Here is a 25,808-nt window from a genome sequence, read left to right on the forward strand (position 1 = left end):
TCCTTTCTACTACTGGCACAAGACACGAAATTTTCGGGAAAGGGGCTAGTCGATTACATCGATCCCAGTACTCAACTGGTACTTTATTTTATCTATCCTGAAGAGATGAAAAGCAAAGCTGACACCGGCGGAATAATAATAATAACAATCTTATTGTATACACGGCTAATTTGATACCTTAAACGCACCATTCACGCATACGTCGCAGGATGTGTGAGAGGGGATGTACAGCTACCACACACGCACATAATGTCGTTGTCACCAATCCTCTGTGGCCAGAAATGATTGTCCATCAGATATAACTTCTGCGGACCCCTAGTTATGTCAGGACAGTGCATGGTTCACAAGTTCAGTGACAAATACGGGACCCCGAGAGATGTGCTGTTTTGGTCACTCCACACCCTCTTCTCACATTTAATGTATAAGTTATTTGATTTGTTTCACGTCCAAAGTGTTAACTTCATCACCAATCAGCCTGTCTCTTCTTGTGTTTGTTATATTCTCCTATAATTCCTACTCGTATATATTGATATCACCCTTTTACAAATATAAACCTTCTAGATACATCTTTTAATCTCTCCTTCTGTCCCCCTTGCATGTGCTTTCATTCATTTAGCTGGGAGTAGATTAACCAGTTGTTAAGCCACCGAGGGCATGCCACCTAGACTTTAAGACCAACCCAACGATGTTGTATAATCTTGCATTTCTATGCGGCAAATGTGGCTTTACTCAAGCTAGCAATCTGCTCTTTTTTGTTCTGCCCTTGGGTGTCCATGAATCTTCTCCAAACATGTCTATTTTCGACATGTCACCTGTAACAGGTCCAGTGTCAGAGACTGAATAAGACTGCCGTTCATATTCCGTACATTTAGTTCTCCCGTATTACCGTCTGTATACACCCGCCGTTCGGAGTGTGCGCGCGCGCGTGTATGTATATATATATATATATATATATATATGGTGTGAATAATTTATGGTATATAATGATGGCATTGATTCTGTCTTGTTGCCATCTCTTTTCATTTATTATGTCCATTGAAAAGCCGTAATTAAAACAACACCTTCACCTCATCTTATTTTTTGTTTCCATTTATGTTGATGTAAAAGTGCAAGTGATACATCTATGTATGTGTCTATGTTTTTGTCTGTCCTTATGTGTTGATATATGTATGGTATATGTGTGTCACCGTTTATGTGTCGATATATATATGCATATGCATGCATATATACGTATATATGTGCTTGTGCATAGTTTGTGGAATGTGTGTGTGTGTGTGTTTGTCAGTTACATAAACGACTTTGTTTCCGTGACGTATACACCCCATACCCGTCATACATACACACACACACACACACATTCACTGCTCCATCTATTTAAATGTAGAGAAATGAATTATATGAAATACATCAGGAGTATTGTCGTATTGACGAGGACCGGGTACTTAGATTTGTGATACCCCAATGATGACAATTGAGCCTGTTGTTTCCTTCTGCTATCAACATCATCACTGATAACAGATTCACGTTATGCATCATAAGAAGTAGACATTGCAGCTTGACGCTACTCAGCTTCCTTCATCAACTCTAATGAATGCATGCATATATATATATATATATATATATATATATATATATATATATATATATATATATATAATCAGCGATTATTTGATATAAGCCGTGCCGAATCTGTAAATAATAATAATATTTTATAAGCTTAAAGCTTATGAGCGATCACCGCGCATTGATTAAGGTAAATTAGTCTAATATTGGGACATTTAAGCCCTCGCCGAAAAAAAAGTAGGGTTTGCCGTACGCCTGTATATGTATGAATGTATATGTATGTGTGTACGCATATATACACATATGTATGCATGTATTTATAAACACATACAGATATTTTTAGCAGTTTTTATATCGAAAATTATTGCGGCTATCACTGGAAGAAATAGTTAAATGCTATGAGACAACACTGCAGCAAAAGCAGCAGCAGTATATGAACTCATGAGTCACTAGTTTACACTCCAGTACCTTATCCACTTGATCAGTTTTGCACCACCACCCACACACTTATTATACGTGTGTGTGTGCGTATGTATTATATATATATATATATATGTGTGTGTGTGTGTGTGTAGACATGCTTGTATAGAAATGTAGACAACTTATTTTCTGTATTCCCCACCCGCTTTACTGGTTCACCCCTGGGTTACCCCATCCATCCTTACATATGGTAAGAAACATGTCATCTTGTATAAAGCACTGTTTTAATCGTTTCTTTATTGGTCTCCAGAGCCGTTATAATAATATTCATTTGTAACCAGCTTTATGTTAATTAAATATAGATGTCAATGAAATCAACTTCAAAGGGATTAAATCTAGCAAAAGACTGTGAATAATTTTTCAGTTTTCCCCATTAAAATTCTTCCCTGCGCCCCACCCCTGGAGGGAAATTTTTCCCTGGCTAGGAATTTCAAAAGTAGAAGACATAGAAATAACAAAACATCGTAATATATATGTGTGTGTGTGTGTGTGTGTTAGAAATGGGAAAGACCGGTTTATGGGATTACCTTAGGTTTCCCGTCCATAAAGGGTTTAGTTTTATGGCGTATCGTCAGGTCCCAAAAAACCTGTGTGCTGCTTCTTTCGGATTTATGTTTTCTACAAACAATATATATATATATATATATAGACGCAGGATTGGCTATGTAGTAAGTAGCTTGCTTACCAACCACACAGTTCCGGGTTCAGTCCCACTGCTTTCACCTTGGGCAAGTGTCTTCTGCTATAGCCTCAAGCCGACCAAAACCTTGTGAGTGGATTTGGTAGATGGAAACTAAAAGAAGCCCGTCGTATATATATGTGTGTGTGTGTGTTTGTCTCCGCATCATTGCTTGGCAACTGATGTTCGTGTGTTTATGTTCCCATAACTCAGCAGTTTGGCAGAAGAGACCAATAGAATAAGTACTAGGCTTATAAAGAATAAGTTCTGAGGTTGATTTATTCGACTAAAGGCTGTGCTCTAGCATGGGTGCAGTCAAATGACTGAAACGAATAAAAGAATATGTGTGTGTGTCTATATATGTATATTGACACAGCTCAGTACGACCCCAAAACCTGATATTGCCCGTTGGCATTATTAGGCTGTAACCGGCATAATAAAATAGAAGCTTTTGTATGCTTATTCAAAACGTTTCCCTGTAAATGAACTTAAGGGTGTGTGTCTGTATGACAAATGCACAAACATATGGTGGCATAATAAAGTGTTGAGTATCGTTACTGAGGCCCTAAAACAACCATACAACAGCATCAATACAATGGGAATCAAAGCCAATTTGGTGTTTTCCACAAAGAAAATGAGAAACGACAATGTAGGAATGTAAACAAAGAGAAGCTGAGATCTAGACTTGTGTGTAGTGCTAATGACTGGAAGGTACAGTGAAATCTAAAGTGTTCATGTTTCCATGCCATATAACAGTAACAACAGCATCCTTACTTTATAGGCTGGTTTGACTGAGAAAGTACAGCAACTTGGATTTGAGTTTGTGGATCTTAGATTATCAGGAATTTGGAAGATGTCCAAAAGGAATTTTCATGTGATAACATGATAATAGTTTGAATCACTATTAAATACCACTGACTGTTTTAATATCTACAACTTTTTCTGCTGTTTTGAAATTATTTGAAGAATGGTTTAGATTTGTCACTAATAAACATTGACATAGAGTACACACAATCCAAAGTACCTGACTTTCCAGGCTAACTGGGACATTAATGTATAGTTTTTCTTGGCCTTGGTCTGAATAAATGTAGATGATGGTAATAACAACTTTTGAAAGGGATCATAGTAATTTCCATTCAATCCTGTCTAACTGACCTTAACATTGTAGGTATTAATGAGATTATTTAAATTTGTATATCAGTATGAAATGTTCTATTAGAGATAGAAAGTTTCTAGTTCTGTGTATGTCTACACATGTTGAAAATTAATTTAAACCAGGTTACCATCTTTCTAATTTTTCTGGGATTTAGAAGTGATGCTCTTTGGATACTGGCCTTTTACTATAATCACTTCATGCACACAGACTATTGTAGCAGAGTGTGATTCTGTTAAAAATGTCCTTAGCAATGGCTTAGAGATTCAACTGATTAGAGCTTCAGGAATTTTAAGTATGGCTCAGTTGGTTAGAATTTTTGTGTGTGCACACACACATTCTGTACCCATATTGTTTTCTGCAGGGGTAGTATTTGCCCCTGTGAATAAATCTAGCATTATGCCCAAGTATCATTAAGTTAGTGCTAATAATGTTTAAATGAAACTACTTGATTAATCCTATTCCTTTCTAAATTTATCTATGGCGTAAAAATTCATGATGTTTGAGATTACTAAGTCATCATCACTAACCAGTATGGAACTATGTGGTGTGTTGTGCTTTCTATAGGTTAATGAAACAATCCTAAAGGATGGAATATACACCATACTTCAATGGGTCTACAAGCTATGCCTAAAACTGAAAGATCCAGATATTAAGACATCCAGTGATATCACTGTATAGGATAGCTGAGATATTATCAGGTTATCATCACTGGAAAAAAATCCTTTTGGACAATTTCCAAATACCTGAGAATCGAGAACCTACTAACTCAAATATGAGGCAAACAAATTCCATCGATACAGAGCAGCCACTCTTTGGCAATGATGTAATGTTTGGAGCAGACTTATTTATGACAAAAAGTGGGTCAACATGGCCAACATACCCTGTCTTGCACCCGACTGTGCCACGAGTTGGCCTGCAAACACCCTAGTGGAGGTACTGGCCTGCCTCATCGATCTTCATAGTGCCACTGCCCATCGGACAGCTGTGCAACTAGCCACCCCTGTGAAAGTCTCACCTGAGAAGGTCCACTGCTCTGTCATCTCTGTAGCTAGAACTAGCGAGGAGTCGGCTTACTTTGAGAAGAGATGGTTAGACTATAAACAAGCCACTTGTCTTATGGGTAACGATGTCTTGCAGCTTCTTGAATGTTGTGATGAGACCCTTTGAAAACATCTCACATGGATGTTCGGTGTGCTGGCCTCCAGCAATGAATGAACAGTCCTCTGTCACATTAAGTTCCTGGCTGTCCACAAATAAAATGTTATGGTTGCTCATGTGCAGCCACAAAAGAGGCACCAGGACTGGTGCATCTGTTGTGTCTTCAAGGGCAGGCAGGTCTCTGCAACTTCAAGGTGGAATGCCTCTCAGATGCCTACCATGCCATGATTGATTACAGCGATGTCATAGTTCTCAGTGCTCTTGTATGTAAGTTGGAGGACAAGGAGATCCATCTTAATATCCTGAGTGACTCCAAGCAGACATTACCCTGGAAGAAGCCCTGAGGTATGTTGAAGCAAAAATAAGTGAAAAATGCTCAGCCAGCCGGCTCATGGGCCACAGCACCATCTCAACCATTGCAGCCTTCAGCTCATATAGGCTCAAGGAGTGGTACCACCTGGTCAATAAATCCAGTGACCCCTGTGATACATCTGCCTCTACCCCCTGCAGTCACTGTGGAAAACATGGCTATAGACATCATGTACAGGAATGCATGAGGAAATGCGCAACCTACAACCACAAGTACACTATGTATGACATCCTGCATCACCATGAGAGTGTCTGCAGCCAACAACACCATCCCCAGCGGCAGGCTCAAACCAACACAGCTGACACAGAAGACCACACATCTGCAATATTCAACAGCGTATGCTTTGTGGTTTACCTCCCTGACAAATCCACTTCCCAAGCAATAATTCTTGACCACCATGTGTATAATGAACACTGCAATGCCTGGGTGAAATGCTTTTCTGACCCCCATCTCTTCGTCACTACATTCATTCAAGCCAACCCAGCTGATGCGAAGGCATTGGGTTTCCCCACTTCTCTTTCACAACTGACTGCAGCTATCCATCACAATGCTATGGCAGACACTGGATGTCAGTCATGCCTGGCAGGGACAAGTCTCTTATCCAAACTGGGCCTGGACCAGCACCACCTTATACTGGTCAACATGAAAATGACTACTGCTAAGAGCAGCACCATAGATATCATCAGTGCCCTAACCTTATACGTATCCGGGACTGTTCCATCCTCTGCGAAGTGCATGACCTGTCAAATCATCTACATAAATCCTTCAACTGACAAACTTTTCCGCTCCAAGCAAGCTTGTGTCACCCTCAAGATGATTCTTCCCCATGATTGGAGAAAGCTGTGGGAATGTTGGCATACTGCTGGAAACATCTCTTGCAGTGACAACTCAGAATGTATGCGACTGCTCCCTGCAACAAATACCATCCCCTCCTCCCACTTCACTACACTTCCCAGCCACTGAGGAGAACTGTGGTTGCCTGGAGAAGTGGCTGTTAGAATACTACAGCTCAGCGCATTCAATGTCTGTGAACATCAGCAACTCCTCCAAGATGTCTGGTCTATCAATCCGCTTGATAGAGGACCCCAATGCTAAACTAGTCGCCCATCATATGCCCATATCAGTGAAAGTAGGTCTTGACTGTGTCATTCAACTTGGAATTATTGAGCTTGTCTCCATTGGTACACCTGTCACCTGGACGAAGTCTAGAAAACCTTGATGGACTGTTGATCCTCAGCCCCTCAACTAACATACAGTCCACGAGATGCATCATACCCAATCCTTGTTCTACCAAGCCCACTCTGTACGGGCTCACACCTGAAAAACTGTCTTCGATGCTGCAGAATTGCCTTTGATGAGAAGGACTGCCACCTAACCAGCTTCATCACGCCCTGGGACTGCTTCCGCTATTGCGTTGCACCACAGGAATATTTCACTTCAGGGGATCGCTACAGCTGATAGTTTGACAAAATTGTCTCAAGCACCACCCAAGAAAATGAAGTGCATCAACAGCACTTAGGTGTGGTTGAACACCATTGAGGAAGCATTCTTTGAGACAGTCCAATGGCTTGACATCTGCAGTTTCAGCAGCATCATTCTGAATCCCACCAAGTTCAATTTTGCCCAAACTACTGTCGAATTTGCTGGGTTTGAGATCACCCCCTACCACAGTGTGACCTTGTGCTGGATATCTCAAGGCAATCTGTAACTTTCTCACCCCTACGAATATCACCGACATCTGCAGCTGGTTCGGTCTGATCAACCAATTCCCCTATGCATTTGCTTCTGCTGAACGAATGTTGCCACTCTGGGAACTCCTGAAGCCAGGTACTTGGTTTGTATGGCCAAACCAGCTGAATAGACTCTTTGAGAAATCCAAATCAATCATCATCAACGAGATCTAAAGAGGTGTGGAGATCTTTAACAAAACCAAGCCAACTTGCCTTGCCACTGACTGGAGCATACTTATTTTTGCCACAAAGAAGCCTGACAACTCTTTGCTTCAATTTACGTAGATAAAATGTTAGTGAAAGCAATAAAGTGTTGGTGTAGGCTGTCCGACAGTGTGGTGTGAGACAGTGTCAGCTGCTGCATGGCAACCGCTTGATACATGAATGATGCTGAAGTTATACCATAGGGTTTTTTTCTTTCAGGTTGTGCAATTGCGAGTCCTGGATGCTGTCCGGGCAGCAATTACTAAATACTTTCAAAAGATGTTTGTGGTCAACTGCGACAATGAGATTGGTGCAACCAAGGGTGAAGTGGCATGCTTTGTCCAATGCATTGGTAACTACCAGTGCTTCGCCCTCCACTGGTGCATAACGAGATTCTGCTGCCAAAGTGAAGCAACTCTCAACCATGGTGATGTTCCAGCCAGATTTGCAACAAAAAGGGTGGGGTGGGAAAAAGGCATTTTTGGAACCCTCAGAAGCCAATGCTGTCTTTGTTCCAGTCAGTGGCAAGGCAAGTAGGTCTGGTTTTGCCAAAGATTTCCACACTTCTTTGGTCTCATTGATGATGATTGATTTGAATTCCTCAAAGAGTCTATTCAGCTGGTCTGTCCATACAAACCAAGTGCTTGACTGTGAGGGTGCCATTCAATTGCAGGCTGAGCAGTGTTCCCACATTTCAATAATGCCCAGCCAGAAGATGGATGTCTCTGTTCTGAAAGATATTTGTGTCATACCTGATGCAGCTGGTCCCCCATCCAGCAATCGCCCTATTTGTTGCTCCGCCAGACTGACAAAGACTGACACAAAAGTCTGATGCACAACTGACACATTGCCCCTTGATCCTCACACCATCAATATTAACTGTCTCTCACACTAATTATTCCATTTTCTTTAACCATTTATTACATATTATCAGTCTTCTTTGCTTCCCTCCAAAGACTTGGGGAAGGCATAGAGTATTACAACAAAACACACATGTATTATCATTTATTACATTACATTCAATTAGCCATACATTATTCATTTCAGGTACACATTTCAGATATACTGAAGACCCTTTTTGTCATAAATATGTCTGACAACTCTTTGCTTCAATCTACATAAATAAAGTGTTGATGAAAGCAAAGAGTTGTCAGACTTATTTAAAAAATCCAGTGATATCACTAAAACTGTATAACTGAGATATTATCAGGCTATCATTACTGGAAAAAAATCCTTTTGGACAATTTCCAAATACCTGAGAATCCAGACCCTACTAACTCAAATACAAAGCAGACAAATTCCATTGATACAGAGCAGCCACCCTTTGACAATAATGTAATGTTTGGACCAGGTGTCCTTCCTTATTCCATAGCAAAAACAACATCTTGAATCTCCAATATTTTAGTCAAACAACCTTCCTGACAAATGAGATTGAAAATGAAAGTGACTATTAATCCTTATCCTGTTTCACCTCATATTTTCAACATCTCAGTAATATCCCTGACAATTCAGTTACTTTCCTTACCTTAATATCTTTAATCAAAATTTGACTGCATAGTTGTCAACTTCTGCAGCTAGTCCTTCTGTTGGATCTACCTGGAGTTGAACCTCTGTTTTTCATGTATTCTCATTTGCTAACCTCTTGTAATATTTCTAATCATTGACAAGTGAATTATATACACTTTTCCATGAACACTTTTTTTCCGTTGAAGTTTTGATTAGGACATGATATATCCATATTAATGCAGGGTACTCAGTTTTCCTGAATTTCATTCATAGGTACAGTTGTACTAGTTAGGTCCCTTTCTAAGATTGGACAAAAGAGAGGAAGGAGTCTAGTTGTTTACAGGAGAGTGAGGTCACACCAATACAGTCATCAATATAGCGACCGTATAGTTCAGGAGTAGGATCAGTGAATCTTGAAAATATTTGGGCCACAGTATAGTCAGCAAACAGGTTCACATAGTTGGGGCCCTGTTCATAAAACTCCCCTGTGAACAAGAAGCAGTTGAAGGAGTGTGGACGTGTCAGATTGGGGGTTGGGTCGAAGGTCTAGGAAGTGTTTGAGGGCAAGAAGTCCTTCATTGTGTGGGATCTTGATATCAAAAGTCTATATATAGACTTTTGATATCAAGAATGAAGAGAAGTTTAGAGGACCCAGGAGGGAAGGAGAAAGAGCTGAAAAGTTGAAGAGCATGGTTAGTGTCCTGGATGTGTGAGGGGAGGGAAGCCATTAAGGAGGGGGGGCAAAGACATGGTTGAGGTATTTTGAGATGAGTTCCGTGGAGCGGTTACAGGCGGAGGTGATGGGGTGGCCAGAGTTGTTGGGCTTGTGGATTTTTGGAAGCAAGTAAATAGTGGGAGTGTGAAGAGTGTGGACAATGGGGTTGGAGGCAGTGAGAGGAAGACAGGAGGAGAAGATGAGATCATGGACAGTCTGTTAGTAGCTAGGTATGGGGTTGAAGGGCAGAGAGCAATATATGTCTATATATATGTGTGTGTGTGTGTTGAGTTTGTGCCAGGGAAAAGCACCACTGATGATATATTTCTGGTAAGACAGCTGCAGGAGAAATACCTAGCCAAAGATAAGCCCCTGTACCTGGCTTTCATTGACATGGAGAAACCCTTTGACAGGGTCCCCGGATCCCTTATGTAGTGGTCAGTGAGGAAACTAGGGATAGATGAATGGTTAGGGTGAGTTGTGCTAGCCATGTACAGGGACGCTGTCAGTAAGGTGAGGGTTGGCAACGAGTACAATGAAGAATTCTGGGTAGAGGTAGGGGTCCACCAAGGTTCCGTCCTCAGCCCCTTCCTATTTATCATAGTCCTCCAGGCAATAACAGAGGAATTCAAGACAGGATTCCCCTGGGAACTCCTCTATGTTGACAACCTTGCTCTAATTGCCGAGTCACTATCAGAACTAGAGGAGAAGATTCAAGTGTGGAAACAAGGATTAGAATCGAAGGGCCTTATAGTCAACCTAGCTAAAACCAAAGTCCTAATAAGTAGGAAGGCAGGTAAACCATAAATCCCTTCAGGTAGATGGCCCTGCTTGATCTGTAGAAAAGGCATAGGTAGAAATACTATAAGATGTACCCAGTGTAAGCTATGGACACATAAAAGGTGCAGCAACATCAAAGGAAGGCTAACTGGGAGGATAGATTTTGTACGTGGCAGATGCTCAGGAGCAATAAATAACACTGAAAATGTGCAGAGAACAACTTCTGCCACATTCCAGGGGAAAAACTAGAAGTAGTTGATAGCTTCCATTACCTAGTTGACCTAGTCAGTAGCAGGGGAGGGTACACACATATCTTATTGTTGTATGTTGTGGTAAAAAGTGACTTGGACATGAAAGGGCTTCAATTGGTATGTGTTTGAAATGTAAGTGAATTTCGATGGTTGGGGATTGCATTTATTTGAGTGTATCATCTGTTAAAGTGTTTTTGTTGTTTTTCAATTGTAATTGATGTACGATTGAATAGTTAACACGCAGACTCATAATATATAGACATTTGAATAAATTTTTACAATCCAGCCGTGCTTTCACACAGAATTTTATATTTTTCTAAACTATGACCCTGAAGTTACTTTACATATGAGGAAAGTGTCATTATGTAAATAGGAAAAATATCCTGAGGCAAGTGAGGATCAGAATCGAAATCGATCAATGGAAATTGCAGATGTGTTACCAGTGCCGGTGGCATGTCGAAACTCTACTTGTGAAGACCTGTTGAGGCAAGTGAGGATCAGAATCGAAATCGATCAATGGAAATTGCAGATGTGTTACCAGTGCCGGTGGCATGTAAGAGAACCTTCCGTTTCGCAACCGTTGTCAGCACCACCCCGACTGGCCTCGTGCCGATGGCACGTAAAAAGCACCATCCGTTCGTGTCCGTTGCCAGCCTCACCTGGCCCTCGTGCCGGTGGCACATAAAAAGCACCATCCGTTCGTGGCCGTTTGCCAGCTCTATCTGGCACCTGTGCGGGTGGCACGTAAAAAGCACCCACTACACTCACGGAGTGGTTGGCGTTAGGAAGGGCATCCAGCCGTAGAAACACTGCCAGATTTTGACTGGGCCTGATGCAGCCTTCTGGCTTCACAGACCCCAGTAGAACTGTCCAACCCATGCTAGCATGGAAAACGGACGCTAAACGATGATGATGATGATATATATTAGTCAAAACAATTTCTTGGCCTTTCTCGAATGGTGATTTTTACGTGCCACCAGCATGGAAGCCAGTTTGTTGCTCTGGCAACAATCACACTTGTATGGTACTCTTAGTGCTCCACTAGCACAGATGCCAGTCATCGAATTTGGTTTCGATTTTGATTTCGATTGCCTCAACAGGTCTTCGCAAGCAGAGTTTAGTGTCCAATGAAGGAAAGGTACGCATAAGTGGGCTGGTTAAACTTATGGTCTCACTTGTGCTTGCCGAGGCTTCTCAAGCACAGCATATTTCCAAAGGTCCCGGTCACTAGTCATTGCCTCAGTGAGGCCCAATTTTCGAAGGTCATGCTTCACCACCTCATCCCAGGTCTTCCTGGGTTTACCACTTCCACAAGTTCCCACAACCGCTAGTGTGTGGCACTTTTCTACACAGCTATCCACATCCATTCTCGCCACATGGCCATACCAGTGCAGTCATCTCTCTTGCACACCACATCTGATGCTTCTTAGGTCCAACTTTTCTCTCAACGTACTAACACTCTGTTGAGTATGCACACTGACATTACACATCCATTGGAGCATACTGGCTTCATTCCTTCTGAGCTTACGCATGTCCTCAGCAGTCATGGCCCATGTTTCACTGCCATGTAGCATGGCTGTTCGTACACATGCATCATAGTCTACCTTTTACTCTGTGTGAGAGGCCCTTTGTCACCAGCAGAGGTAAGAGCTCTCTGTACTTAGCCTAGGCTATTCTTATTCTAGTAGTCACATTTTCAGCACATTCTCCCCTGTTACTGACTAGGTCACCTAGATAACGGAAGCTATCAACTACTTCTAGTTTTTCTCCCTGGAATGTGGTGGAAGTTGTTCTCTGCACATTTTCAGTGTTTATTGCTCCTTTGCATCTGCCACATACAAAACCTATTTTCCCAGTTAGCCTTCCATAGCTTACACCGAGTACATCTTATAGAGTTTCTACCTACTCCTTTTTTACAGATCGAGCAGGGCCTTCCTACTTATTAGGACTTTGGTTTTAGCTAGGTTGACTCTAAAGCCTTTCAATTCTAATCCTTGTTTCCACACTTGAAACTCCTCCTCTAGTTCTGATAGTGACTCAGCAATTAGAGCAAGGTCGTCAGCAAAGAGGCGCTCCCAGGGGCATCCTGCCTTGAATTCCTCCGTTATTGCCTGGAGGACTATGATAAATAGGAGGGGGCTAAGGATGGAACCTTGGTGGACCCCTACCTCTACCCAGAATTCTCCATTGTACTCGTTGCCAACCTTCACCTTACTGACAGCGTTCCTGTACATGGCTTGCATAGCCCTCACTAAGCATTCATCTATCCCTGGTTTCCTCATTGACCACCAGATAAGGGATTGGGGGACCCTGTTAAAGGCTTCCTCCATGTCAACAAAAGCCAGATACAGACGTTTATGTTTGGCTAGGCATTTCTCCTGCAGCTGTCTTACCAGAAATATATCATCAGTGGTGCTTCTCCCTCGCAGAAACCCAAACATCTCATCTAAACTGACTCTATCCCTAATTAGTTGGGCTATAACCCTCTCCATGACCTTCATTACCTGATCCAACAACTTGATACTTCTGTAATTATTTGTATCTAAAGCATCACCTTTACCTTTGTAGCAGTTGACTATTATGCTGCTACACCAATCATTGGGAATGACTCCTTCGTGTATCACCTGGTTGACTATATGGGTGACTTGGCTATAGCCGACACTGCCAAATATTTTGAGCATCTCTGCAGTAATTCCTGATGGACCGGGAGCATTCCCTGTCTTCATACTCTTAATTGCTTTATCTACCAAGGTACTGTCAACTCGGATAGCTGGTCCCTCTGTTGGGTCAACATTCAGCAGACTCTCTTTCTCCCATTCATTTTCTTTATTCAGCAACCTTTCATAGTGGTGTCTCCAAACCTGTCTCTTTGCAGCTTAGTTTAATGCAAGTGAACCATCATCCATGCAGACACATTTCTCTCTTACAACATCACGATTCTCTCTCATACATGTATCTCATATATATACATATATCTATATGTATATATATATATATATATATATATATATATGTGTGTGTGTGTGTGTGTGTATATACATATACATATCGCTACTTATAATTAAAAATTTTTCTACCCTTCATTCTTAGCCCTATTATCTCCCCTACATTGTTATTTTCAGTTTACTACATCTAATTAAACCTCTGACGTTCTTTTTAATATTTATAGCCAAAGCAAGTATTTACTATCTAAATTAGTAATATTAACAATTAATTTCCTATTTTTGCATTTTATTACCTTATATTTAATACATACAGATGAATATTAGTTCTTACACTAACACAACTCCATTTTACGTAGCTCTTGTTTTCTTTACATTCTAGCAGCCACCTATTACTACATTCTCTAGTGTCATCTCATTCTCATGCACAATTTTTTAGATACATAACACATCTAATATTGTTTATAACTGTCAGGTCATATTCTAATTCAAACATAACTATGCTTTTCCATTGGATATTTCTATAAAACTTCCTTACATACATGACTTATTTGGAGTTTGGATTACTTATCTACTTTTCTGTAGAGGGAACGTCTCACAAAACCTTTTTCACTTATATTTTCAAATAACCATTAGTTGCCTTAGTTGGTACTTCGTGCCAAGCTTTTGTTATTTTTTTTTTCATGTCAAGTACCGATGCACAACCTTTTCAGTGAACTGGTTCATCATCATCATCATTTAGCATCTGCTTTCCATGCTAGCATGGGTCGGATGGTTCAACTGGGGTCTGGGAAGCCAGAAAGCTGCACCAGGCCCAGTCTGATCTGGCAATGTTTCTACGGCTGGATGCCCTTCCTAACGCCAACCACTCCGTGAGTGTAGTGGGTGCTTTTTATGTGCCACCGGCACAGGTGCCAGACGGGACTGGCAAACGACCACGGTCGAATGGTGCTTTTTACGTGCCACCAGCATGGGGGCCAGGCAAGGCTGGCAATGGCCATGATTGGATGGTACTTTTTACGTGCCACTGGCACGGGGGCCAGGCAAGGCTGGCAAACGGCCACGGTCAAATGGTGCTTTTTACGTGCCACCTGCATGGGGGCCAGGCGAGACTGGCAACGGCCACGATCGGATGGTGCTTTTTACGTGCCACCGGCCGGGGGCCAGGCAAGGCTGGCAACAGCCACGATCGGATGGTTCGCTTATGTGCCACCGGCACTGGTATTACAGCTACAATTTCCATTGATGTTGATCGATTTTAATTTTGATTTTGATTTCCACTTGCCTCAACAGGTCTTCACAAGTAGAGTTTTGTGTCCCAAGAAGGAAAGGTATGCATAAGTGGACTGGCTACATCCAGGTAGAGGCCAAGGGTTATGGTCTCACTTGTCCTGCCGGGTCTTCTCACGCACAGTATACCTCCATAAGTCTCGATCTCTAGCCATTTCCTCGGTGAGACCTAAAGTTCGGAGGTCGTGCTTCACCACCTCGTCCCAGGTTTTCCTGGGTCTACCTCTTCCACAGGTTCTCTCAACCTCTAGGGTGTGGCACTTTTTTACACAGCTATCTTCAGCCATTCTTGTCACATGACCATACCAGCGCAAACGTCTCTCTTGCACACTACAACTGATGCTTCTTAGGTCCAACTTTTCTCTCAAGGTACTTACACTCTGTCGATTATGAACACTGACATTACACATCCATACTGGTTTCATTTCTTGCGAGCTTACGCATATCCTCAGCAGTCACAGCCCATGTTTCACTACCATGTAGCATGGCTGTTCGTACACATGCATCATACAGTCTGCCTTTTACTCTGAGCGAGAGGCCTTTTGTTACCAGCAGAGGTAAGAGCTCTCTGAACTTTGCCCAGGCTATTCTTACTCTAGCAGTTACACTTTCAGCACACCCACCCCTGCTACTGACTTGGTCACCTAGGTAATGGAAGCTATCAACTATTTCTAGTTTTTCTCCCTGGAATGTGGTGGAAGTTGGTCTCTGCGCATTTTCAGTGTTTATTGCTCCTGAGCATCTGCCACATACAAAAACTATTTTCCTAGTTAGCCTTCCTTTGACATTGCTGCACCTCTTATGTGTCCATAACTTACACTTGGTGCATTTTATAGAGTTTCTACCTACTCCTTTTCTACAGATCGAGCAGGGCCATCTACCTGAAGGCGTTTGTGAAATGTCTACCTTCCTACTTATTAGGACTTTGGTTTTAGCTAGGTTGACTCTAAGGCCCTTCGATTCTAATCCTTGCTTCCACACCTGAAACTTCTCCTCCAGTTCTGATTGTGACTCAGCAATTAGAGCAAGGTCATCAGCATAGAGGAGCTCCCAGAGGCATCCTGTCTTGAATTCCTCCGTTATTGCCTGGAGGACTATGATAAATAGGAGGGGGCTGAGGACTGAACCTTGGTGGACCCCAACCTCTACCCGGAATTCTTCACTGTACTCGTTGCCAACCCTCACCTTACTGGCAGTGTCCCTGTACATGGCTCGCACAGCTCTCACTAACCATTTATCAATCCCTAGTTTCCTCATTGACCACCAGATAAGGGATCGGGAGACCCTGTCGAAGGCTTTCTCCATGTCAACAAAAGCTAGGTATAGGTATTTCTCCTGCAGCTGTCTTACCAGGAATATAGCATCAGTAATACTTTTCCCTGGCACGAACCCAAACTGCATCTCATCTAAACTAACTCTCTCTCTAATTAGTTGGGCTATAACCCTCTCCGTAACCTTCATTACCTGATCCAGCAGCTTGATACTCCTGTAGTTATTTGTATCTAGGGCGTCACCTTTACCTTTGTTGCAGTTGACTATTATGCTGCTACACCAGTCATTGGGAATGACTCCTTCGTGTATCACCTGGTTAACTATACGGGTGACTAGGCTATAGCCGACACTACCAGATATTTTGAGCATCTCTGCAGTAATTCCTGATGGGCCTGGGGCTTTCCCTGTCTTCATGCTACTAATTGCCCTAACTACCATAGAACTGTCATCTCGGTTAGCTGTTGGGTCGACATTCGGCAGACTCTCTTTCTCCCATTCATTTTCTTTATTCAGCAACCTTTCATAGTGGTGTCTCCAAACCTCTCTCTTTTCAGCCTCTATTAGCGCAAGTGAACCATCATCCATGCGAACACATTTCTCTCCTACCACATCACGATTCTCTCTCACACACTTTCTTGCAACACGAAATACCTCAAGTCTTTTATCCTCACGGCGCAGAACATTGGCAAATTTTTTCTTATCTGCTTCCCCTCTGGCTAAATACACCTGCCTCCTAGCTTCCCTTCTAGCAGTCTGATACACTTCCCTGCTATCACCGTTCTTCCAGTCCTTCCAAGCCTTTTTCTTTTGTCTAATAGCCCTGTCAACAATATTGTTCCGCCACCACGTTATTTTGGGTCTTGAGGGGACTTTGCATCAACCACAGATCTGGTCAGTGGCTCTCAGCAGGTTGTCCCTTAGAGACTTCCAGTTGTCGTAATTTTGTGCTTTTGATAAGTATATTTTTCTAATGTTACTTGGGGAGAGATCTGTATCGTAACTTATTTCATGCTTCTCCTTAAGTTCATTAGCTATCCTAATTATGTTGTTGATTTCATGGTCGCAAACTTGTGCAAGATTGTTACTGGTCTTTTTCCTCTGCTGTGGTTGCTGTCTTAATACGTGTTTCACATGACATCAGTACCAATCTGTGACCACAGTCACCAATCCTTGCTTGGGAAGTATAACATGTCTACTGCTCCATTGATGTTGAAGTTTCCTGTAATACTGAGTAGCTTGCGAGTTCAAATATCTGTCCCATTTAGTTCAGAAGGCCAAACATAGGCATGAAGACAGGCACTGTAAAGGTATTGGAGCTAATATGCTTGTTGTAAGCTGAGAGTTCAAATGACCATATTGTTTTTACTTTCTTAAGGTATTCATTTATTTCTTCTTCTTATTGATTACGCCATCATAGCCGAGAGTCACCTGTCCAAAATGTTTGTAACTTTCCCCAAAGAACAGATGCTGTACTTCTAGGTTGTTTATTTATGTTTTATATACGTATGCTTGTATATGTGTATGTGTGTGTGTGTATATATATATGTTTGTGTGTATGTATGTTATTTAATAACAGCTTCATTCAACTCCATATCACATAAAGCTTTGTGGAGTCATGGGACAAACCTATTTCATCAGATATTTAGAAAAAAGTTATGAGATGTGAAAGAAATTCAAGATGGCTTCTAGATGTTAGATCTTTGATCAACTCAGTTTATGTGGTATTATCACTGCAATAGTGACATCAGTCCTTTCCTTTTTTCTTAGACCTATGTGCTCAAACAGGATTTTGGCAGATAGCTGTTGCCACTATGCCTGTAAGCTAGAGTAAAGTGTATTCAGTGACATCAGTTCATTGCATTTGATACCGCACATAGAAGGGTTGGGTGTTGTCGGTTAGTAGCAGATAATTATTTACACTATTGAAACATATTTTCACAGTCTGTGACAACATCAAGGGTGCTTATGAAACTTGTTAAAAACTTTAGCACAAGCTCTGATGTTGCATGATACAGCTAAAACTGAGGGGTTTTTGAGAGCACAATTCTGGCAAAGGTATGATAATGTATTGCTACAACATTTTGACCATTTGCTAGAAATATAAGGTAAAAGAAAAGAAAGTTTGGATTTACTTTTAATCATCATTATCAGAGTCCTCAGTAATGCTTTCCTTGTCATCAGAGAAGCCACTAGAACCCATATCCTCATCTGAATCATCTCCATTTTCCCCATCAGCATCTTCCATAGACTTGATGTGTTCTCATAGTCTTCTCAGATTCCTATTTGCTTTATCAATGCATCCTTGAACAGTATTTGCTTTCAGATGATTAAAAGCACCTCTCAAATGTTGAACTATATTTTTGAATGTAGTGTCAGTTGCGTACTGCTTACCAACCCCTCCTTTTACAACAGCCCAGACAGTCTCAGTTGGTTGCAAATCCGAGTAATGCGGTGGTGAATATATTACTTCATATCTTTCATTTTGAGCCATTCTTGCAATAACAGGAATTAAATTATCTTGGATACATGGATGCAGTTTATCCCATAACATAGCCTTCGTGTCACTACTATTAAGACCAATTAAATATTTTGTATACACTTCTTGTAATGTTTTCATGTCATTCTTTCTCAGTATATTTTCAGGTAACTTTTTATGGTACTTGGCATTGTCCATCACAATAAGGGCATTGGATATATTTCTCCCTTTCAAAAACTGTAATAGCTGTCTCATCCATTTGACAAAGTATTCATGATCAAACATGTCATGGTAATCCTTCAGTTGTTTCTTTTCCCTTTCAAAGATATCATGCATATCCATCAGTAATCAAGCCCGTTGTTCATCCAATCCTTGATACTATGATCGGCATCTGTAATTTCAGCAATGAAATAATATCATTGTCCTTTGTGGCATGCAATAGTTGTAAGGTCTTGCTCACCATTTGGGTTGTATAATGATTTCTTGTGTCGACAGTAGTTCTTGTGAATGTAGCTTTCATCTATATGAATAATCCTCTGACTTTTCTTTTCATTTACTTTCATCATTCACTTGGCATATTGGTCATGCATGAGCAAAATGTGTTTCTTCAGGTGGTAGATTTTACTTTTTCTCCTTCCTCATTTGTATCCCTTGCACACAAGAAATCTTTGAACTCATCATTCTTTGATGTTTTGTTCAAACGATCCGAAGTCATGAAACCCTTGCTTACAAAAGAAAATCCAGTACGTCCTTCACCACAGTTCATGTCCTTGTTACTCTTCTTTCTCTAACAAATTCTTGCAATCCAGTGGTAACATATCAGTAACTGGGAATTACTCCTGGTTTTGCATTTCAATTTCCTGCGACAACTTTTGTGTTTACTGTATTTTCTTGTATGTATTCTTTCCATATGTTCTTCACATCATAGCATCTTCTCATCATAGCATCTTCGCAATTCTTTTGCTGATGTTTGGAGTTTTGACTTTCTGACCAGTCCCCACTTTCTTTTGCTTCTCTTCATGCTCATGTTGAAGATAATTTTGTAATAGTAGAATGTTCAAATGCTTGGCTGTACTCAAGATATGAGAACAATTAGCTTTTTCAAAAGATGTAACTGCATCCAACATCTCTTTACCAACAGTAAATGCTCCCCTTCCCAACGTCATTTTCTTCAATTCTTCTCCACCTTGGCATAATATTTGTACGGGAATCTGGTTTCTCATGCAGTTTCTTCACTTGTTCTGTAGAGAGAGTGTTAGGACAATACATTTATACATACTTCGTCATACATTCTTAACAAACATGCATTAACATACCAAAACATTTCTATTCTTAAATGTAATTAAAAATCCCTACAGAGAGGAAAAATAATTTATCAGGATATGAAATTTGCGGCAAGTTCCCTTGCTTTCAAGGGTGTTTAGGGCCTGGGAAATGATTAGTCGGTAGGGAAAATTTAAAAGTACTCTTGATGCTGTTGTGGACTGGCAATCAAACAAACAGATTTTCTTATGTAGACCCCTTTTTGGTGAATCATCTGTGTCAGTCATTTCAACTAGATTAGAATCTAATGTTGTGTCGCTATGCAGCCACCTTCATTTTCACCTCAAGCCTTCACACCCATGAGGTAATTTGGTTTCCATCTCAACGTCTGTAACCATCCACCCTTTTACCTTTATTCCTGATGTTTTTCCTGTTCTTCCTTCATCTTTTCTGTATTTAAACTCCCCTACAATCAGAACCTCCGGTGCCCCACCCACTTCTTTCATACCTTAACCTTCATCTGCTAGCACAAAGGCTCTCACCTCTGGGACACAACCTTACTAGTACCAGTAACACAAGAAAAACACCCAGTACACACTGTAAAATAGTTGGCATTAGGAAGGACATCCAGCCATAGAAACCATTCCAAAGCAGACACTGGAGCACAATGCAGTCATGAGATCCATTGGATGCTGTTGAACCATCTGGTCCATGCCAGCATAGAACATGGACGTTAAATGATGATGACGACGATGATTGTGTGTTAACCTTTCAAGGTCAGCTGCACTGCAACAATATGTCATCCATTCACTAAACCATTTGATAAGGTATGGCACTAATTTGTTCGATAATCTACCACTGTATTCTAATGTCTTTCAGTGGTGCCATCCAGATGATATATAGCCCCAGATTATCATCTAGATGATGACCTGGTGCTATATTGTTAAATATTCTTCATTGAAACAATGAACCATTAATTGCCATGTAAAAACAAACCATTCCTCACTAATAAAAGCATGATCCACTGCTTCAACTATTTATAGATTCATTCACTAGATTTGGAAAATATTTTGCATTCTGTTATATTAAATGAGTTGCCATGATGACATTTAATATCTGATCTCTTGTCCTGTGTGTGTTTATGTATGTTTCTACAAATGGCAGGAGATTGTGGGGGTGAGTTTGTGTGAGCGTGTCTTTTTTAGATACACGCCCTGAGTGTACATGTTCAAATATATCTATATGTATACCTGTGTTTTTATATGTCTGTGTATCTATATCTGTCTATATGTGCATATGTATATGTTCTAACACTTGTTTAAGGCACTATGTTCCTCTTACTTTATGGTTTTAATCTTCCTGAACTGATTGTCGTCTTCCATGAAGAAACAATGGAAGATTGCATTTGGTGGAGATGAAATACAAACAGAAGTATAACTCTTGTGAACTGATACAGCTCCACCATAAAATACTACTTATGGCATCAATAACGCTTGTCATCATACAGATATTTATATACAGGATGTTCAGGCTAAATTTGTCTCCTTTTTTCAGGATCTTGATGTATTGGTGAATTGTCAATGGCATTGGAGAGCATAAAGATTAAGATTGTAGTTGAGAAAAAGTTAACTGATATGAAGATTGGAAGCCATCTATATATATATTGGAAAGAGTTGCATGTATCATGATGATTCGCACTAGGTATCAAAATACCAACATTACAACTGCTGCTCAATGATCTATGAACACTGTAAAGGCTGCAAGACATGACAAGACATCATAAAAACCAAGTTCCTCCAAACCAGGTGTGTCTTCTGTGAGGATGATGTCATGCCACCCCATATCTTTGAACAGAGCCTTAAGCTCAATTCAGCCAGCTATGTAAAGCTGCTAGAGACTGTGTTCAAACCCAGGTTAGAGAGGGTTACTATTGGAAAGCCATGTGTGTGTGACAGCAGGAGTTGATGCTAGAGTCAGAATTTCTATAACTTCACTAGTTCTAATTTCTGGCCTCCTTATTCCCCTTATTCCTCCTTATTCCCCTGATTTTAACCCCCTAGATTTCTGTGTGTAAAGCATGGTTGCAAAAGACACCAACCATTCTGTCTGCATCACCAAGGCCAAGCTGGTGGCCAAGATCAAGAAGATATTTGAAGATCTTCTCAGAAAGAGTGAGCAACACAGGTGCCAGGTTCTGGAGCTGTCTTGAGGTTGTGATGAAAGCTGATGGAAGCTACTTTGAGCAAACTGGTATATCCCAACCATTATCTAGTTCATATTAAAATTTTTCTTTTAAAATACTTTTATTTTTGGGTGGGATGTTGTGTTTTGCTTTGCTTTTATGCAAGCTATCAAATTTTCAAATTTAACCTGAACCTCTGTATATTCTCACACATATAAACTCACATACACATGTATAAATATGGGGACACATTGATACAAACATACATGATATCTATTCATATATCTATAGAGTTATTTTGTCATGAGGCTGATATTCCTGTTTGTGTGTTGGTGTGTGTTATAGATACACCTCATCTAGGCCGTCCCATAGATATAATTGTATCTAAATACTTATATACATACATAGTTATATACAAATGTATGTGTGTGTGTATGTATATATATATCTATATATATATATATCATGCTAGCACGGAAAACAGACATTAAACAATGATGATATATATATATATATATATATATATATATATATATATATATATATCTGCATGCATACATATCATCATCATTATATCTGCTTATATACATATGGGGTCAGCAGATGAGATCCAGAGGTTCTCAATATAGAAAACAGTGCTCAAATGATTTGAACTTACACTCTGAAACCACTTCACTCTGAAAGACCATAAACCCAACTTCTCCACCAAACTTTCCATTAGACTGATCTTTCCCACTAAATTAGACTTGAATTAGCAAATGCATAATTGACTGAAACCTATCTCTAGTTAGGAGTAAGGTTAAACTTACACTTTGTAATTGTATTGGGGATGTCATCACATGGTTCCACTCCATTCCTGATCATCATCATCATCATCATCATCGTTTAACGTCTGCTTTCCATGCTAGCATAAAATTAATAGGCAACCACTTTGCACATTCACACAAATACCATAAGATCTTCAACAGAAACACTGTTAAAGTTAGCTGTCCACTAAATAATAACTGTCTGGAAAAAGAACTTATATACAAGGCCAAAATCATGGATTCCAATGGAGTAACAAAGATGTACATCAGAATGACGGGCAACTCATTCAAGGAAATATACAACACCTGATGTTATTCAGGGACAAAAATGTGACATCCCTATGCAATATGATATGGACATTGAAAGAAGGTGTAAGCAACCCACAAATAACATGGAGCATTATTGCTAAAGCCAGAAAATACAGGGGACAGGGTACCATATATGAGCTTTGTATCACTGAAATACTATATATCATCCAGTCAACAGTTAACATCTAAAATATTAGGGATGAAACCATCTCTCCCTGCATACACAAGCAATGTTTTACGCTCTAACATCTCAAAGAGGAATCATCACTCACTCTGCCAATCCCACAAGGATAATTTCTTTTCCTGCACAAGAACATTGAATATATACAAAACACGAACTTCACACATGGATGATACATGCTCCCACCCACCAATGAACTCCCTCAGCACACAAACATACAAACATCACATATACTCAGAATATAATGTAATATAATATAATGTAATTTAATATAATATTATATAATGCACAGTCTGTTTTTCCTAAAAGTCAAACTCAAGGGAGATAATCACTCAAAAGGTGTCATCCAAGAATAACATACCTTGATTTCTTTATGAGACATTTTTGTGAATTCCCGAGATCTTTTGTGTTTTCATCCAAAATGGAGATGAACCACACCCCTTTATGTGATTGGCTGGAAAAATTATTATTGTGTATTATTATTGTGTATGGTTGCCTCAATACACAAATAAAGAAATTTTATCTGAAGTGTGATGTTGAGCATTCTTTCTAATTGTTCAACATTTACATGTATAATGTGTGTGTGTGTGTGTGTGTGTATACCACCTGCACTGACATTTAATCCTCATACTTGCAACATCCATGGGCTTCTTTGCAAATTGTTGACAGGACTCAAATGTCACATTCAACATAAGCATTATGACTGGCAAAGAAAATGTAGGTTGTCAGATCCTCATACGTCATGACTGACAAGAGAGTCCATCATGTATGTGTTTATATAGGTATATATGATTTATTCCTTTTTGTTTTCATTGCCCAAATCCATCCTATAATCTTTGGGGGGCCTTGGGCTACAGCGATAAAAACTTGCCCAAGGTGCCATGCTGCAAGTCTTCATTTTAGAACCACATGGTTGGGAAGTGAGTTTTTTAAACACTCATCCATACACATTATACTTAGGAGTGGCTGTGTGCTAAGTAGCTTGCTTACCAACCGCATGGTCTCGGGTTCAGTCTCACTGCATGGTACCTTGGGCAAGTGTTTTCTACTATAGCTTTGGGCCAACTAAAGCCTTGTGAGTAGATTTGGTAGATGGAAACTGAAAGATGCCTGTTGTATATGTATATATATATTTATATGTATGTGTGTGTATATGTTTGTGTGTCTGTTTGTCCCTCCAACATCGCTTGACAACCGATGCTAGTGTGTTTATGTCCCCGTAACTTAGCAGTTCGGTAAAAGACCGATAGAATAAGTACTAGGCTTACAAAGAATAAGCTCTGGGGTTGGCTTGCTCTACCAAAGGCAGTGCTCCAGCATGGCCGCAATCAAATGACTGAAACAAGTAAAAGAGTAAAAATGTGTTCATTATGATTGTAATACACACTTAGACACATGCCCAAATAAACCTAATGCACAAATTTCTACATGTTTTATATTGCTTCTGCATATATTCGCATGACCAATTTATAAAGCTTCATGTATACATGTGTATAGATGTATATATTATTAAAGATTTATCTCTCAGTCTGTTCTGATTGAACAAATCTATGAACAAAGGAGTTCCTGCCATGACCCTCCCATCTGCTTTGTATATATAGGAACATTATTCAATGTGCACTTTCTTTCTTAATAGTGGTAGTATCATTGTAAATAGCTGCTATTTCTAGCATAAGTACAATCCTGTAGTTGATCATTTGTACGTTATTTTAATATTTCTATGTGTGTGTGTGTGTAGTTATGCACACACACTCACACATATACAGACAGATTGATTGATAAATAGATGTTATGCTAAAATCTCAATTAGATCATCTAGCTGCCAGTGAACAGAGTCACATGCTACTGATGCAGTTCTGTTACAGTAAATACCACCTCACCTCTTCACACATCCTCCTATTACATCCACTTTCTACAACTGCAGTACCCCAACAACTGCTGCTGTTTCTAATGCTGCTACTATTACTGCTTCTATCTCTAGCATCAAAATACTGTTTTCTGTTTATCTTGCTCTCTCTCACTTTGTTCCTACTCAAATACAGTCTTACTCTTCACAAGACAGTGAAGAAACTGGTATGTAGTCACTTGACCTTTTAGATATAGTAACCAAATCTCCTTCAAATCCCTCCCTCACTACTGCCATCAAACAAGGTCTCATTGTTTTATGTTGTCTTAAATATACAAAACAATGAAATAGTCACTACTGGAATGTATGAGATGAATAATGACCACCTTGGACCTAAACTATTGCTGTGGCTGCTGTTTGTCAAACACTATTATATACCACTTCTACCATCTACATCTTGATCTTCACTCCTATTTTACTCCCTTACTTTCTTCACATTTATATTTCTCCCCACTTTTCCTCCACATCACACCATATACATACACATACAGACATATGTATGTATGTGTGTGTGTGTATGTATGTCTGTCTGTCTGTATGAATGAATGCATGCATGCATGCGTGTATATGTATATATACACTGAACACC

At 40.1% G+C, this 25,808-nt stretch overlaps 1 protein-coding gene across 2 annotated transcripts in view; it reads left to right on the top strand.

Annotated features, from left to right (window-relative positions):
- LOC118764511 overlaps positions 1–25,808 on the top strand; it is a 66,040-nt gene that overhangs the window by 9,112 nt on the left and 31,120 nt on the right. The window lies entirely within an intron of this gene.

This window comes from Octopus sinensis, linkage group LG8 (genome assembly GCF_006345805.1).
Source record: "Octopus sinensis linkage group LG8, ASM634580v1, whole genome shotgun sequence".
Classification (NCBI taxonomy): domain Eukaryota; kingdom Metazoa; phylum Mollusca; class Cephalopoda; order Octopoda; family Octopodidae; genus Octopus; species Octopus sinensis.